Source organism: Euwallacea similis, chromosome 8, assembly GCF_039881205.1.
Source record: "Euwallacea similis isolate ESF13 chromosome 8, ESF131.1, whole genome shotgun sequence".
Lineage (NCBI taxonomy): Eukaryota > Metazoa > Arthropoda > Insecta > Coleoptera > Curculionidae > Euwallacea > Euwallacea similis.
Window position 1 is genome coordinate 1,016,223 of NC_089616.1, and position 16,517 is coordinate 1,032,739.

Here is a 16,517-nt window from a genome sequence, read left to right on the forward strand (position 1 = left end):
TTTGAATATAAGTTTATTAATACGTTGGCTTTCTTAGAACTAATAGTTTTCAAGACATCTAGTGCAATTGAGTGTTGAAAGTGCAGATGCAGATGACTGTAGAATTGCAAGCTGTTAACAAATGGAAAGGTATTTTGTAAGTATTTTCTGTTATAATGCTGTAAAAGATTCATATTTTAGTATGCTGCCAAGTTTTGCCTAATATTTTCTATAGGACGTCCACAAAAATAGAGCTAACCTGAACCTAAAAAAATCATCAAAACTTACAAATTTTAAATGGAACTTTACTATTATTTTAATGTATTATAAAACTACATCCAAAAAGAACCTCTGTTCCCATTTAATTACCTATAGTAAAATTGTATAGTTTTAGCGTAATTTCCTTCGTAAAAAGTTGATATAGGGCTAGTACATCCCTAATCCTAAGTTATAATTCCATAATTAAATGAATTTTATATAACTAATTTTTTTATTTAAGTGTGTATAATTTATGTCACATAACAATAGCATTTTGCTGATATTTCCCTTTTCCATGGATACGTCTATCATATTCATATTACAGCTTAGCATTAGAGATGTATTGTCCCTGCATCAACTTTTAGAACGAAATTATGCAAAAACTATGCAACTTTACTATATGCAATTAAATGTGAACAAAGCTTCTTTTTGGACGTAGTTTCATCATATATTAAAATAATAGCAGGATTCCATTTAAAATTTTTAAATTTTGATTATCTTTTTATGTCCAAATTAGCTCTATCTTTGTAGACACTCTATAGAAAATATGAAGCAAAGCTTGACAGCATACTAAAATATGGACCTTCTACAGTATTGTGATAAAAAAGAGTTACAACATACTTTTCCGTTTGTTAACAATTCGTAATTCTGCAAACGTCTGCATCTGTTACTTTTAACACTTAATTCTATATATCTTGAAAACTATTCATTCTAAGATAGCCAACATATTAATAAACTCGTATTAAAATTAAACGCAGAATCCAAAAAAATACAATAATGTATAGGGTGTTTCATTTCAAATAAGCAAACAAGTACCGATTTCCGGTCCAACCGGAAGTGTGACGTTACTGAAGATATTTTAGATCAAGTCGTCTCAAAACTTACCAAACCACAAAATTTTCGTAACTTCGCTATTGATAATTTTCCCAAAACGTTTAATGGGGGTTCCCAGTAGAGTTACTATTTTTTTAATGGAAAAATAGATCTATGTGGCATTTTTTAGTAATTTGGGAGATAATGTACAATGGGCATATTCAGGGTATTTGCTGACTCCTGAATTCAGTGACTGTTTTTTGTCTAACAATTTCCCTTGACAAGCAGTTGCTAATTTGATTTTGTGGGAATTAATTATTCAAAATTTCCTTTTTCCAGCGTAACGTATACTTTACAGTTTTGGATTAATGCTGCAGCGAAATGAAACCGCTAAGTTAAAGCATTGTAGCGTTGCTGTTCTCTGAATGCGTCCCATAATCATGAACAGAGAAGCAAATTTTAATTTCTTAGTACAACGCAAAATAAGAGCAAATAGCATAAAAAGAAAAACTTGAAGCTTAAGTCTGATATCTTCATTAGCCCCGGCGCACACAACATGTTGACTAGGAAGCATGAAATCTGCAATTTGGCTTTTAAATCATTTAGCTTTACCACTCTATATTCATGAGGAACGACGAGCAAACCAGGGGATACCAAAAACTTCAGGGTTTGGAGAACAATACTTTTTTTCTTTCTCTTTTACGGCCAGGAATCTGGGTCAGTTCTATTATAATCTCATTATTATATATCTGTATGTAATCGGATAATTTTCGGCAAAAATTTATATCTTGTTCAGTATTCATCACCCCCAAACCCCGCTTTTCATTTTCTTTCTTCATTGATGCATCGGTGTGTACTATCGTGCATCCCTTCAATTCTCTACCTTCCTATAAAGCCTTCTAATGATTATTTTTTGTCGTTTGTTAAGGAAAAAGTTTGTCATTTGGTGCTATTTGGAATGTTTCCCAATTTCTTTATTTTCCTGTATGCTTTTAATAAATTGAGGAAGACCTGCCCCTACTGCATACAAGGCGTTCCAAAGATCCACCTCCTCAAAATGTTCAATGGATTGTATAGTCGGATTCTCCACAACACAACAAGTACCTATGTCTTCTTATAAGGACAAAATTGATGGAAAGTTTTTTCCTTCCGACTTCTAGCCCCGCCTTGCCTGCCTTAACTAGAAGGCGATTTGTGGTGGTAAATTTCAAGCTCTAGCCCCATCCTAAGAGCCGCATATGGAGCTTTGTTTAGAGACTCTCTCTGGTGTTTGGTAAGAGAGTTTAAAATTAAATTGCCATATTCTAAATGAGACCTTATGAGCCCCTAATATATACACATTAAGTAAAATAGGGTATTACCTCCCCACAACATCGCGTTTAGCTTATTTGTGCCCTTCGTGGATGAGTCAGCACTTTCCTCGAATGTATACAAAATCATTCATTAATGACCCCTACATTAATTCATTATTTTTTCATTAATACATGATTTTCCTGTGTCAGAGAGAAGAGTTTCTCTGTAAATTCGATATTCTCAGGAATTGGGCTAAATAGAATCTGAACAGACGGCTTGACTAACTATTAAGAGACTCCAAAAGCTTTTATGAAGCCATGTGGTTAGTGAAAAAAAACAGGTACCTTCTTATTTCAACGCGGTATATATGAAGTCTACTCTGTGTTTTATCGAACCAAACCGAATCTCTCAGAAATCTTATTAGCCAATGAGAAACGTAAATAATCTAAATAAATAATTTGAAAATCCAAAGATGTATACTGGGTGTTTCAGAACTATGGGATCAAACTTTTAAGGATTGTTCAGTGCAACAATAGAAGATATCCGAGTGTAAGAATCCGTGTCCGCAAATGTCTCCTTAAGGCGCTACGGCCCTACGATGCTTTTAGATCGTTATGTGCAAAAAAGCGATTTATCGAATTTTAGTACGTTTTATTCTAATTTGTTTGTACTACAGGAATTTTTCAAAATGTCGTCCTTGAACTTCGCCAGTTCGGACAATATTGCATCGGCAGAGGTGATCTAGTTCCGTGGCCTCCTAGGTCATCCGATCTAACGTCTTTAGATTTCTTTCTGTGGGGACATTTAAAGTCTCTGATTTATGAAACGCCAGTGGAAACAGAGCAAGACCTGATTGCACAAATCACTGCGGCGTTTGAAGTCGTTCAAAATGATTGTCAAATTTTCAGTCAAGTCCGCAGAAATCATGTACGTCGTTTCAACAGGTGTATTCAACTTTAAAGACGACATTTTGAACAATTACTGTAGTGTTATTTTGTATAAATAAATTAAAATGCAACGTACTAAAACTCGATAAAAACAGTTTTGCACATATCTGCCTTAAAGCATCATAAGGCTGTAGCGCCTTAGGGAAACATTTTCGAGTTTTTATACTCAGATGTCTTCTAATGTTGCACTGAACAATCCCTAGAAGTTTGATCTCAAAGTTCTAAAATAACCTGTAAAAAAAGTAAGATAAAAAAATATCTCTGTAGTATCGAGAGAATTGAGGATCCGAACAAACTTTGCAAGGGATTTGAAAAGTCTTTACCAGTTTCAAAGCTTCTAGAAAATTTTAAAACTGCAAATCGTTTGAAATATTGAAAAAAATCTGAGATTCGAGACTCTTAAAAACGATAGTAGATACCCAATTTAGAATCGTCTTGAAATTTCTAGAGGAAAAGCTCTTAAATTTTTTTGAAAATAGACAAAAACTTCATTTTAATTTCGAAGATTCCAGACTTACGAAACTAATTAAATCACTCAGCAGGCCAAAACCTGAAAATTGAACACAAAACTCATTTATTACCAGACTTCAATAAGTTACGAAGTCGAAGCAAGAGCTTGGTATGAGCTCAAGATTATTTTTTCCCTAATTCTGACACTTAAAGGGACGCCCGCAAAAGTCTTTGGAGCCCGGAAAAATTTTACTTTTCCCAACCACTTAAAAAACTATTCCTAGAATATGTACTTCAATTAAAGTACCAGATTGAACATATTTAGCAATAAGGATGGAAAACCCTTTCTCTTAAAGGACTTCCTACCTGAAGCTTCAAATAATTTATCCGGAAAAGCATGTTTGGCATGTTTGGGTTAGTGGGAAGTCAGTTTAAACAGAAACCGTGCTTATCGCTGACGACCTTTTTACACCTCTGCAGACCTTTACATTTATTGCGGATTACTCCTCACCTTGTATCGTTTATTACGGGTTACTCACTGAATAACTAACTAAACTGATGAAGACTAGCTATTATTCTATTAAGTCCAGCCTAAACAGCGCAAAGTGACCTAAACAGTGTTAATGGCGTTGACTAAAGAGTGTATAAAATCCAATAAGTGTAAAGGGTAAAGAGCTCTTTGCGAGAATGGCAGAGACTCATTAAGGTGCGCAACTCAAAGGCTTAATGGCAAAAACTCCTTTATTATTAAGAAAATGTATGAGCAGTGATAACAGAATCAACCCGCTGAAACCAGTTCTACTAAATTGGCCAGGTGGAAAAACAGGAACGATGAAGCTCTTGCCAGAATTGGTCTCTTAGTTGCAGACAACCAATGGCTCCAAATCAGGAGGTTTTTTCTAGTAAAGTCCAGATGTCAGAAGAAAAAGCAGAACGTGGCAAAATTATGATTGGAAAATGACTCTTAAATGCATGTTCTGATGATGTTTGTTGAGCTGAGGCTATCATCAATGTGGCTTCAATTTCTTTTAGAATGATTTGCGTACTAAGACTACATCAGTCACCGTACGGATCATGAAATAAGCGGAAATGATGTATCACGAATGTGTTCACTTTTGTGTCTATGACACATTTTTTCTTCTTTGTTCTCTGGGTGCACACACCCAAGAAGAACCCAAAAACAAGAAAACTCGATGAAAAGGCGAAAAAGGTTTCGTCGAGTATAGTGGGGAATCTAAGGCATTCCGATTCCTCGATAGGGGAAACCCATAAGTTGCCCATTAACCGAGATTTCATCTTTATGGACGACAATAAAAGCCAATCTAAATTTCAAGAAAATACAGAAGATAGTTTCGGAAAAGCTCCTATCTACCAGGTTATTTAAAGGATTAGCAATAAAACGGATTCCACAGACGAGACAAATGCAAAAAAACGATCCGAATACCGTGGGAACTGATAAATCAGAGGATGAAGCGATATAAGAAGTTCGAACCTTGGAGTGCCGCCTGACCGTTATTTGGCAACCATAAAATTAGTGAATGAAGAACCTAAAACCAAAGAAGACCGATTATCGGGGTCAGATGTGGAAGAATGGACGAAGGCGGGGAAGGGAGAAAGATTAGGCACAAAATATTACGAGCTGACCTTTGGTCATAAAGCAAAAGGGAACCAATTTAAAGGCTGCACAACCTTAAAGTTGGTCCCAGATCGGTCAGAAAATAGGGGAATTGTGAATCCCCTATTTTCTATAAGAGGATATGTTCAGAAGTCCAACGATTAGCTGGATATAACGTCACAAATCAACTGCCGGAAGAATGTCAAAAACAATATGTATATGTACATATGTACATAGATTTCCTGCATGATCATGGATTTCATAAGGACAGAACTAGAGACAACAATCATATATAGATACAGGGTCCATCTTTGGGAGCTGACACAATTAGTGGATGAAAAATTAGAAGTTTAATGTATTTTTAAAGTTTGTATTTTTTTGTGAAAAAAACCCGACATTGTAAAAATATTTTCAACCTGATATGACTTCCGGTTAAACCGGAAACTGGTCCTTACTTCATTTTTTTAAATGGAACGTGGAAGTTTCTTTAGTGAAAATGGATTTTGTGTCGAAAATAAACATAAGTTTCATAACATAGCACCGATTCTCAACTGTTTTTGATTTATTTTGATTTTTACGACTTTTTTGACACTCTTGGACCTTTACTAAAACTCCACTATTTACAAATCTATTTGACGTAAATCGACGAGTTAAATTTTAAATTACTGAAAAATTAACAAATTTTTATAAACAATTAAAGAATTAAGGGAAATATTTTTAAAAGTTTCTAAAAAAATGATTGAAATTTTAAATTTTAAAATAAAAAATAATAATTTTTTTCAAATGGCACCCTACAATTATTTCTGCACCATTGGATTGAGAGGAAAAATTAAACAAATACGAGATACATCATAATAATCATCATCATCATAATAAGTATCAAAAATTAATACTTTTCGAGTAAATCGAAAAAAACTCCAAATTGCTTAGATAATAGATACATCAGCGCACCGTTACACGATCAAGTTGGTTAACGTTTATTTTGATTGTTTGTTTCGCTTTTTTTTAAATTTTAGTCAAAAATTAGTCAAAAACATAATTGAAAAAAAATTTGTGTTATTCTAACTATTTAATTAACAATAATTAACAATACATGTTTCCAACTAATTTCCAATAAATGTTCAAAATGTTGCCCGTTAGATGGTTATGTTAGATTACGTCATTTTCTTCATTATCAACAGCAGGTTTCTTTCTGACTGCAGAGTTGATAAATGCGCCAAACCGTTCCAAACTTTGAACCAGGCGTCTTATTGCATCCGCAGATGGTCGGAGACGCTCTGGATAGTGTTCGATAAATGTTCTTACTGTTCGCACTACGACTCTATGACATTCTCCATGAATTAGCATTAAATTTAAATAACCTTGATTAAAAAAACTAAGTCAAGCCATTTCGCCAGAAGGAACCTAAATTATGAACAATTTTACTCTATTAACAACTATGTATAACAAAAAATAAATAATCAAAATAAACATCAGGCAATTTGATTGTGCAATGTTACGCTTATGTATCTGTTATCTAAGCAATGTAAAGTAATTTTTTTCAGCTTACTCAAAAAGTGTTAATTTTTTATATTTATGAAGTATATCGTATTTGTTCACTTTTTCCTATCAATCAAATAGTGCAAAATAATTGTATGGGGCTATTTGAAAGAAATGACTTTTTGAATTTGAAAAATCTAAATTCAATAGTTTTTAAAAAAAACTTTTTCAAATATTTTTCTCACTTTAACTGTTTATAAAAATTTGTTAATTTTCCAGTAATTTAAAATTTACTTCATCAATTTATGTCAAATAGTTTTGTAAATAATTGAATTTTAGTAAAGCTCTAAAAATGTTGAAGAAGTATAAAAAATTGAAATAAATAAAAAACAGTTGAGAATCGGTGCTATGTTACGAAACTTATGCTTATTTTCGACACAAAATCAACTTTCACAAAAGAAACTGCTATGTTCCGTTTAAGAAAATGAAGTAAGGACTAGTTTCCGGTTTATCCGGAAGTCATATCCGGTGGAAATTATTTTTACAATGTCAGATTGCTTCCACAAAACAAAATATAAACTTGAATAATACATTAAACTTCTAATTTTCCATATACGGTTTATGTCAGTTCTCAAAGGCGGACCCTGTATAAGGAGAGTGGCCTAAAGTTGATAAACAATAACCGCACAAAGCACGAGTGAGGGCTATAAATATTTCATAACCACGGGATACATACGGTTTTGTCCACTACTTACTGGATTTAAATAGATTTGATAAACTTACACCTCTTACGCCATTTACAACTTATACCTTGAATTCGAAACAAAAAAGACAACGCAAGTCTTGAATCAACGGTGATAATTCATCTGACATTCACTTCCATGGCAACCATAAATAAAACAACAATGGGAATGATGAAGACATTGTGGCCGATTAGTTCCCTTGGTGAATAATGCGCTATATGCGTGTCAGAATGTTAAGCCCGTCGTTCAGCCCGTAACTTTTAATTTAAAATGTTACGAAAAATGTCAAATACAAAAGCTGTATGGCTTTAGTCGACCCCTTTGAAGGCTTAACTTTCATTTATACAGGGTGCTTCGCATAAGCGCAGTGACTTAGGGGTAATTTTTTAATGGGACACCATGTAAATTATTGCATTTTTACATTCTACGTAAAATTCTAAGCAGATTCCGCGTAGCACACACTGCACTTAGGTTTAGTTGTTTTCAAAACATGAAATTAAGGATTGCAATAATAATACCAATAATATATAATTATATAGTGCGGACGTTAAAAGTTCTCCCTCCCCTATTTTTTTTAAACGGAGGAAAATATGGACTTGGGGTAAATTTGTTCGATTTAGAATCACATCTACGACATTCTGATCAACAAATGACATGTGTCACGCAAACACCCTCGGAGAGGGCGCTATCAACGCAATTTTTTCAAATGGAAAGGGGAGTCATGTGACATAACGTTTGAAAGGGAATTTGATTTTCTTTTCAGCGAACTATTTTTTATTAAAATCGGTTCAGCGATTAGAGAGAAAATAAAAAACAAAACTTATTGAAGAAAAACATTTATTGAAAAAGGTACAGACTATCTCAATAACTTATTGGTAGAATTAGAGACGTGTGTGCTAATATTTCTCGAGAAATTTTCCAGAATGTGAGGGCTGAATTTGAGAATAGACTGTTTTATTGCCAGGGAGTACAAGGTGAACATTTCGAACACTTATTGAGATAATATGTACCTTTCACAATAAATATTTTTCTTTAATAAGTTATTGTATTTAATGTTCTCTCCAATCGCTGAACGGATATTAATAAAAAGTAGTTCGCTGAAAAAGAAATCAAATTCCCTTTAAAACGGTATATCACATGACTCCTCTTTCCATTTGAAAAAATTGCGTTAACAGCGCCCTCTCCGAGGGTGTTCACACAACATATGTCACTTGTCCATCGGAATGTAGTAGATGTGACCCTAAATCGAATAAAATGAACCACAAGTCCATATCTTTCTCCGTTAAAAAAAATGTGGGGGGGGGGGGGGGCTTTTAACGTCCGCACTGTACATAACTAATAATAAACGTAGAACACAAAACTGAAGTGATATACAGAGTGTCCTTTAAAAAAGTATTACTACTTCACTGCGTTTCTGTGAGGCCCCCTGTATAAATAAAAATTCAACCTTTTGCGTTTAACATTTTTTTGTCACGTTAAAAATGTTACCGGGGGGGTTACTTTGAGTCTTCACAGCATTAGTACTCACTTCGACACTATTCTGAACGTCGATCCAATCAGGTTTCTTTCATAAAGAGTGTTCCGAAAATGGATGTCAAAAATGGTATCATGGAAAATGTCATAAAAATTTTTAAGTTTCTTTTGAGATCAATAATGGCGTTCTCTAATGAAAAAACCATCGATATGGTTAAAAATATGGGGTTTTTGTGAAAAGAATATGATGTCTTGTGTCACGGTTATTTTGTTGTTACATTTTCCACAAATGACATCAGTGTTCACATCGACAAGCATCGATAATTATCGAAGAGATGGCAAATTGGTGTTCTGCATGAGAAAAGAAAATTATTTTTTTCGGCGTGAAATGTTAACCCTACGAGAAAATTCCAAATGATTGAAAAGTTGGAGAAACAGCTAATGTATCATCAGAAAAAAAATCAATATGATGCAGCTACCCAGTGAAAAGTTTTAGTCATTTTTGTACGAAGATGACTAAAAACTTTTCACTTGCACGTAGCGAATAGACACGAATGTTACGTAAAAATAATGCCTGTACTAATGAGTAAATGCACAATGGGTTTCATTGAAATCCATTGAAGCATTTTTCAGATATAGCAAGAAACATGCTTTTTTTCAAGAGCTTTGACCGCCAATAGCGTCTTAGCGAAACGCTTTTTTCAAATAATTTTTAAACCAAATTTTAATACATTGATCCAAGTAATCTCATGGCACCATCTTTGACATGCATTTTGGGGACACTCTGTATGTATTCTAGTGTTGCGTGGTCATAAGCCTTATTTATTCTTTGAAATACTTGTTGGTTTCTTCGTCGGAAATCCTGTATTAAAATGTAATTTATCATTCATCATACTTTCGTTTTATTTTACCGCATTTCAATCATTCAGTAGTGCAAGAACCGGGTCTCCGATGTGGACGACTAGATCTAGCGATTCAAGATGCGATGTTAGATTCACGCATAAAACAAACCAAAGAGGACCTTTTTTCTGTTAATGGCATCGGATTAGTTTCGGAAGCTCAGGTACTTTTCGAGCGGGAGGAGGAAGATTAACGGATATATTAACGGTAATACTGAATCAAGTTTCAATACCATCTCTTAGAGCCCTATAGGGGGGTGATCTCAATTTCCAACGAGCTAATGCACCTATAAAAACGGCCTTTTAGAAGCGAAGAAGAATGATAAACTACATTTTAAAACAAAACTTCCGACCAAGAAACTACCAACTGCTGCAACGAGATTTAAAATTTAATAACACCAGAATGTACAAGCAACTTCGTTGGACCCTCGTTCAGGAGAGTTGTGAAATGACCAATTAATACTATAAGGTACTGTTATATTATGATTGATATGATGGATGGACGTGGAGATGAATTTAATAAGAAAACTACTCTTCACATCGCATAATAAAACCTGAGAAGATGAAAGCCGAGAGACAAATATCTAGAAGAATTGTGTTCGACATGCCTTAGTGTGCTCTCCTAGACTCCAGGGCAGAAAGCCCTAATGCAAGTTCATTTGAAAAGCGTCATCATTACATGTGGAATATTTCTGCACAATTCGCAATTAGCCGGAAATACCGTTCGTCTAACGGAGAGAAAATCTTCACTACAAAAATCGTCTCGGAAATCATTCATTCCATACGTCGATAAAAGCCAAAGAAGAAACGAATTTTCCAGATTCTCTGAACGGGGCAAGGAATAGAACGAGAAATTTAGATATCAGGAATGGGCCTGCTGCTAGCAAAATATTTTTTACACATTAAAGAAATGTATCGGTAACGAGTAATGGTTAAATTATTATTAATTCATAACATTAAATAATTATTAAAAAGAAGCCAACGCTAGGCGGTGAACCGTAATCATAGGGCGTCGATTAAACCATTGACTATTTGCCAGCGAACATCCGACATTGACGACAGATAATAAATAAATTTCATGTTAAATTTTGTATTTCAACGCCTACGTTAAGCCTTTTTTAAATAACCACTATAAAAAGTATGGAATAAATAAGGAGTATGACACACGAGCGAAAACCTTACAGGCTAAGCCGGAGACGAGGTCTACGAATAGCACTATTTCTTACGAGTTTTAGACTATACGTTCTCTAACACAATCCGTGTTACTTGTATTATGGATCGAGTTTTGCCAAATTTTTGATTGATCAGCATATCAGCACCATTTACAGAACACCCATTAAACATACGTCAAAAATTCAGGGAGCTATTCCCTGGACTACTCTGACTATAAAGATATTTTGTCTTTTGATGATTTTTGAAAGGTCCCTTTGTTGCGAAGATAAAGGGCGAGATACATTTTCGACAATAACAACTTTTATTACTAAATATTATATGTAAAGCTTCTTAATCAGAGCTACAAGAACTGTTAAAAACGACTATCTCGAGTGAAGTAGTTATTATGAGATCCACCTCGACCCATACATTTCTTGGGAAATTCGCTTCATCCGTAAAAAGGATCGTCGTCGAGGTGGACCTCACTTATGGCCTGCTCGATCTCCGGACTTAAACCCCTTGGATTATTTCTTATGAGGGCATCTAAAGTTATTAGTTTATAGTGCTCCAGTGGAAAATGTGGAAGATTGAGAAAATCGGATCATTGCTGAGTGTAACTCGATAAGAAACTATCTTAGTGTTTTTGAAAGAGTTTGGCAATTAATGAGAAAAAATGAGATTTTTGCATTCTAGCTGGAGGTAGTCATTTTCAATAATTCTTGTAGATTAAGAAGCTTTACGTGTAGTATTTAGTAATAAAATGTCGCTGTTGCCGAAAATTTTTCTCGTCCCGTATCTTGGGAACAAAGAGGCTTTTCAAAAACCATCAAAGGACAAAATATTCTTAGAATAGTCCAGGGAATAATCTCTTGAATTTTTACCGTATGTTTAGTGGACACCCTGTATATGACTACAATCCGATCGCCCGCGAAGTTCGCCTGTATATCTTTCATTTCTGATTGTTTCTCATGTATTTTAAATTAATTAAAATTATAAATAATAATTAATAAAAAAATTTTTTTAAATGAGCTGGTATATATTACGCAGTAACATTCTGTAACAAGTGATGGAATTGGTAATTTTTGAAGGGGATTGGAGAGAAGCTGTTGAGAGAGTACTTGCTTATAACCGCTAAAAAGCAAAATAAGCGTCATAAATCTTTTCAACAACTTTTCTGTATATTATTGACTCTTAAAACAAAGCAGTTTCCTAACACAATGAGAAGTATTTGCCATGACAACGCGATCTTGAACAATTACTACATGAGAACCTCATCAAATTTACTAAGGAGATATGACTTCAACAATAGAGAATTGCAGCGTTTATTCGATTAGTCTATGGAAAAGCGAACAGGCGCCATTTCGCCATAATACAAACCATTCGGAAGTACTAAAAGTGCCATATTTCAAGGATCAATATTTCAAAAATAAACTGCTGGCAAAATCCATCGCATAATGCTAACTTTTACTCTAAATTTAAAAACGCGTATCTTGAAAACGCTAAAATATATTTAAGCGCGATGTGCGTTGAATTTAAGCGGCAGGATTGGAAAATATTAGTGAGCTTTAATTAGTTTTCACAATGGCATCTTCAAAAGATTATTATAAATTTGAATTTTATGCAAAATATTCCCTGAAAATCATGGAAAATCACGGTATAATTTCGACTCGATCATAAGATTGATGCTACGCTTCAATGAGATTTGGGGATGTTTCATAACATGAATGTTCCCCAAGAACTATTTCGAAAACAAACAATACTGCACTGCATTGTACCAATTAAAAAACTGCAAATTGACCCGGACAACTTTGTGCGCCTGTCTAAAATTCACTTTTCGCACACGAACCACAAAAGACTACTTTCACGTTTCTGGCACCGTGGAAAAAACGCGGTGTGAACACTTGCGGAAAGTGACACTCTCGGGTCGATCGTGAGAAATGTGTCACTTTCGGCAAGACCGTACGAAAAACGTCATATCCGGCAAGGTTGGACCGAAAGCGATTTCCGGCGATCTGAGAATTGCTGCCCTGGACGGCATCGTCGCTTCTCATCGTTCTCATCCAAACACCCCCCTCCAAAGTCAAGCGGTTTCCCATACCGTTCCCCGCGCCCGCTCATTTCAGTCGGAGTTGTCGTCGGTGCGTTGTGCTGCGGTGTGTCCCGCCGAGTGGAACCGCGCCTTTAAACCACTTTGTCTCTTTGATTGTCGTAAAAAATTGAATTTCTCCGTGAAAAACGGACACGTGCGAAATCCCCCGTTTTTCGTCCGGTCTCTGCCCGAGGCCGCCACACGAAATGAGCGACTGACGGATCCGCTTTGTCTCGGGACACGAGTTGTGTGCAGTGTCCTCGCCTTAAGGAAAAGTTTTAAAAATACTGGGACACACTAAACGCGTCATTTCTAACAAAATTGGATTGTGTATTGAGAACTGCTATTTTTGTGCCACGTTGCTGTGTTTATGAGTTATTTTTGTTTCTTGATCTCCAGTGATTTTTGTTTTTGTACTGACGAGCGGTTGGCGTGGGTCCTGAGCATCGCTGACCAGTGATGCGACGGCGAAATTGCGTTGATTAATGACGAATTCAGCTCGTCGAGTGAAGTGTTGCATTACGATTTATTTGGATTACTTGCGCCATTGGATACAAGGAGTACTTTGATTGGATTAAGCCACGTATTATTTGAAGGTAAAAATCTTTATCTTTGACACGTGACAATAGCTATTTAAGAATCGAACCAGTACGGCAAGTGACAGTTTTTCGCACGCAACTGAAAGCAGTGTTTCGCCATCCAGCCGAGTTATTTTCCTAACAAGTGCGGAATGTGATTCTTTCCCGCACGCGACTGCCCCTGCACGATCGGCGCGAAGCGGAGTTCCGGCAGGCAGTCAAGTGCGGGAATAGTTATTTTTCTAACAAGTGCGGAAAGTCATGCTTTTCACATGAGTTTGGAACGGTTTTTTTCCTACTAGCGCAGATAGATAGAAGCACCTTTTTATTTTGGATTTTTTTTTAAACAAGCGTAAAAACTCGGAATTGGACAAAAACTGCCTTTATGCCTACACTATTTTTCATGTAAAAGTTAAAACCGGGGAATGTTCTAAATAGGTTACCCACGTAAACTCTTATGAGGAAGATTATAAACCTTGATAAATCTACAAAGCAACAAAAGAAGGCAAAATTTACACTTGCAAAAGATACAGTGCGAGTGCGGGAAAAACTCTTTCCCTCATTCACTGTGGATGAAAGTGTCGTTTAGTCTGCGGTGCGCAAATGCGCCCGGACATTGCCAATTAAGCATGGTTCTAGAAAAGCATTTTTCGCAAATTAGGGCAACAGCTTTTCTAGGAAGATATTGTGACCTCAGGTACTCTGATAAACAGTGGCCACAGCCACTTCGGTGCCTTTCGTCACAGTCACTTTAGTCAAATTAGTGCGGTCAATGTCACAATACCTGACCGTCTTTCCCGCATTAGTGCGTGAAACTGTAAGTCTTCACCCGACATGAAAAAAAAAAACACTTTCCTCACGAGTTTTGCATAGTTTTTTCTATGGAAACATCAAATGAAAACTCCTGAATTGAGATACTCTCAGGGATAGTACGTAGATTACGCTATTGAAATGTGCATTTAGCGTTAATAAACCAACTACATAGCTTGTAAAATATGCCTTGACCTTCAACCGTATTTAATTTAAAGCTCTTTAGATATTTTTCTGAGTATTTTCTCACTGCTTAATTATGACTTTGCCATAGTTTAAATAAAATAAAATTAAATAAAAAATATATCTTAGGTTACATTCCTATTTACTTAAGATGCATAAAAGTGCGTGTCGGTTTAGCGTGCGGATAAATTGTGCAGAAAAGTGCGTCCCTGTTTGGTGCGCGAAAAATATATTCTCCCGCATACGGGTAGAAATATAGAAAATCGCATTATTTATTACCTTACAAAGGCCGGAAGTGTTATTTTAATGCAAACTGCAGCGGGGTTCGCTTAGCAGTCAGGCTTTAACTTTCATACATAACGCGTCTCCTCTTATTTCAGTTATTTATATTAAAAAGCTGTAAAAGTCACACTCCATTGCCGCTCCCATGAAAAACTGGCAAACTTCCATGAGTCTTCACAAAAAAAGGGAACAATCCTTTTGCATGCTTTAACAATTTCATTTACGTAATATACTAAGTGTCAAAACTAGGACTTCTTTATGAATGTACTGTAAAGCGTGCGACAAAGTCACATCACTCGATTTTACTTAATTTTTTTAAATTGGAGACTGGAAGATTGGATGTTTTCTCATGAAATTTGATGTTGAGTTAAGGTAGTCAGACGGTACTTACCGCACGGCTGATTATAAAAAAAATGCTGCACGGCAAACAATTGCACAGGAGAGACAGCCGCAGTGACAGTTCTAATGACACTGTGGACCGTTCAAATTAGACATTTCCGTTCCAGTGACATGTTAATAGCTTTTACTGAGTTTCTAACAACTTCGGGTTACGTTTACCTTATTGCAGGTGACTCCCGAGTTAGCGCTCGTTTTTAACCCCTATTGTAACTTTTCGATAAAGGTCTCATTTAAGGTGATGATCGTAGTTAACGTAACGTAATGTAATTAGCAAATTCACAAACCTGCACGCTCGGTAGCATAATAAATCATCTAGCGCAAGGTCTAGCCAGTTGTCTAATCAATTTGTGTCCATTACAGTAAGTCGGAACCGAAGTCGCCATACTCAGCCGCAACTAGTAAAATTTCCCTCTTCGCCCTGAAATCCCAGTGGCCTCACTGTACACTAGGCAGCGATTAGGTATCTAGCAAAAAACGTCGAGTTCAAACGACTTACGAATATCTAACAAAATGTGTCGTCCTTTACCATGACGTCAAAGCAGTGATCTAATTGTGGGTATTTTATAAAGTGCAATCCAATTAAGGGCTGAAAGAATGCGTAACCACAGACGTAGAGAATATAAACTCTGGTCTAATTCTCTGGCTACGCGCAGGAACGCACGCGCCAAGAGTTCTATTGGTTCTACGCTCAGTTCTACGTAATACGTAAACGCAGTCGTGTTGGGCCGAATGAACAGTGCAAACCCAGGGGGTCATTCTCTGGTAACTGATTCTTTCCTTTTTTAAAGTTGTATATCCTTTTTTTTAAATAATTGTACCAGGGTCGGTACCGGCAGGTACTCCCTACATGCCTATAAATAGTAATATAATTAATCTGTATCTATCCATAACCGATGTATCGTATACTACTAATCCTACAGATCTATCCCCAACTGCAGATTAATCCCCGCTTATAGCGCACGATAAATCGAGATAAACGTTAACGTATTTGACTGCCGTAGACCGAGCCGTGATCCCTGTTTCCTTTAAGTTCAGCCCAGCTCGACAGTCTTTTTAAATAGAGTCGAAGCCGAAT

At 35.8% G+C, this 16,517-nt stretch overlaps 1 protein-coding gene across 2 annotated transcripts in view; it reads left to right on the plus strand.

The window, feature by feature from the left end:
- Window positions 1-13,210: 13,210 nt before the first annotated feature.
- The window catches only part of LOC136410483 (uncharacterized), a 111,328-nt gene continuing 108,021 nt past the window's right edge, over window positions 13,211-16,517 (plus strand). For both annotated transcript variants that reach the window (XM_066392660.1, XM_066392659.1), the window contains exon 1: window positions 13,211-13,786. The gene's annotated coding sequence lies outside the window, so the exon portion shown is untranslated. The remainder of the gene's footprint in view (window positions 13,787-16,517) is intronic.